Genomic DNA, 2,953 nt, shown 5'->3' on the forward strand with positions numbered 1-2,953 from the left:
CCGGGCACCTAGTCTCAGTTTCTACGTACACGGTAACCGGAATGAAAATAAATCAATATTTGTCCTGTGCTGTCACTTGTTGAAAAAAAAAGAAGAAGAAAGTCACACACGTACAAACGTCTTGTCGGGCTCGCCATCGTGACCGGTCAGTGAACCTGTTCTTTCGCATCACATTGTGAGTACCGGTTGGGGTCACCAAAGTCCATTCAAAGTCTGTGCGCTGCGAAGTATAGGGCTCCGGAATGGGTGGAATTATTGATTTTTAAAAAAGGTACAGTCGGGAGACGGCTGGGGTTGAAGGCAACACCGGATTACAAAAACTGAACTTTGGAGTTCTGAACTGCCCGGTTACCGTGTACGTAGACACTGAGACTACGTGCCCGGTTACAGTGTACGTAGACACTCTCCTAATAAATGTAAAACGCCTTAAGCTGCATTCACACAGGAGTGGTCGCTAGATAAATGATCTACATTATTATTACTATTAAATGGGAAAAAAATTTGTTGTATTTTACGATTTGATTTAGAGTTAAAACAATGCCATACTGGTTTTAAAAAAGAAAATGTCTGAAATAGATCTAAATATAGATTACCGGTGTATCGAAGGTTTCAAGAGAAAAAATAGAATAGGATCTGAATTGATTGGGGCATAAGCTAATTTTGCTTTTAGAGGTTGTTCGAATCTCCCATCAATTTTTGTTCTCTTTTTATAGACTAGACTAAACCTCATACTACACTTCTAGTTCTAGATCTTTGCACGAACCAAGTACCCGGTATGTACCAAATTTGGTCAAATTTTATGCATTCATTTAAAATATAGTACAAAAACCGAGAGTTCCGTTATTTTGGGTCACGCAGTATTATATTACATCTGGTCGATAACTTTATTGTTAACGTACTCGTGTGTTGTTACTAGTAAATGTTAATAAAAATGTGTATTGTGGGTCATGATTTTAAAAGGCATTTCTGCTTTTATGCTACCGGTACTCAAATTGTCACGTTTTTAAAACTAAAAATGTTAAGCCCGTATTAATGCGCCTGGGACGGGAAGTTTGCAATTTTTTTGCAATTTTTTGGCAGTTTACTTTGCATTTTTTTGCAATTTTTCTATTTCAAAAATGCAAACTTCCGCGGGGCCAGATAAGTAGATGGTTTTACGGCGCTCGCAACTGCATAAGGTCATATGAGCGCCAAGGGAAGGGTGTCAACAGAGAAGTCCTTACAGGGAGTCAGACTTATTCTGCTCACCTCTCTAGCTTCAACAGCACAAGGTCTGCTTCGACTATCAAGGCACCCCGGAAATAGCGGGTCACAAGAGTGTGACAAACATACAAAAGAAGTAAAGGAAAATGACAATAATAAGGATTAGGAAAGAAAAAGCAGCAGTTCCCTGTTGTTTCAGATCAGGCACAGTTATGAGCGTGACATGATGAATCAACCCATTTACAATTCTACTGTGCTTGAACGAGAAATGTCCCCCCTTTGGGAATGGCCTAAAGACAATTCAGCTCACTTTCGTTTAGCAGTGTCTGCGGGGATCATTAATGTGAATGAACTTATTACCACTAGCACCGCCAGCAACATCATTATCACCATCACCTCAATTTCCACCACCACCACCACCACCATTTTCACCCCCTCCATTATTGCCAGTACTGCCACCACCACCATTACTATTACCACCACCATTACCACAATTTCCACCACCACCACCTTTATCATCACCTCCATTACTGCCAGTACTGCCACCACCACCACCATTACTATTACCACCACCATTACCACAATTTCCACCACCACCACCTTTTTCATCACCTCCATTACTGCCAGTACCACTATTAGCACCGCAACCATTACCACCACCACTACCACAACCATCACCATTACTACTACCACCACCACCACCACCACCACCACCTTTTTCACCACCTCTATTGCTGTCAGCACCACCATTACCACCGTAACCATTACCACCACCACCACAATTACTACTACCACCACCAGCATCAACACCATGACCATTACCACTATAACCATCATCACCACCATCATCACCGTTACCATCACTGCCACCACCACAACGACAACGACGACGACGACAACAACAACAACAACAATTACAACCATAACAGCAACCACTTACACAATCACAACCATCACCATTACCACCACACATCACATGTTTTAATATTTTATGGAATATTTAGGTTTCAAATATTATCTTATTCAGCATTATCGACACCATGGCAATATGAACCATGTTATGAAATTTCAGATCCGGTTATGTTAAAACTCTACACTCGAAAGTTTCCAACTTTGCTTTAACCCCCCTAAAAATATATTTAAAAAGAAAATTAAAGAAAAACAAAAAACAAAAAAAGCACGGATACAAATTCCGGGCGATCAACACACAAACATCACACAAAAACTGAACAGCTCATCTGACTAGAAAGGAAATCCTTTCCCTTGTGCTTATGACTCTAGTTTGAGGCTGTGGATCTCTGAACTCTTGGCTTTTGGTTTTCGCTCTCAAGTAACCATGCCTGCTTATTTGAACGTTTCTGTTTCTGTGGTCTGGATTTAGATTGTGTTCTGCTGAACGTGTGGAGATAGAGGTCAGGTAAGTAAGTTAAGCAATGATGACCGTGTGGTTGATTTTTAGTAATGGTATAATGATATTGTCTTGTTGTTGTTGTTGTTGGTGGTGGTGGTGGTGGTGGTGATGGTGGTGGTGGTGGGATGGCAAAGAGTCTCCTCTAACAAGATGTTTCAATTGTCCTATCTCGCGTCCGCGCGAGAATTGGGCGCTACCTTGAGCTAGCGCGTGACAGCCCGTGATACGAGGGTAAACAAACGTTCCAGCGCTCTTGATTGAAAGTGTGCAATGTGCTCTTGATTGAAAGTGTGCAATTCTGCCTGTGGGCAGTGAGAGAGAGAGAGAGAGAGAGAGAGA

The sequence above is a fragment of the Aplysia californica genome, unplaced genomic scaffold (genome assembly GCF_000002075.1).
Source record: "Aplysia californica isolate F4 #8 unplaced genomic scaffold, AplCal3.0 scaffold00069, whole genome shotgun sequence".
NCBI lineage: Eukaryota > Metazoa > Mollusca > Gastropoda > Aplysiida > Aplysiidae > Aplysia > Aplysia californica.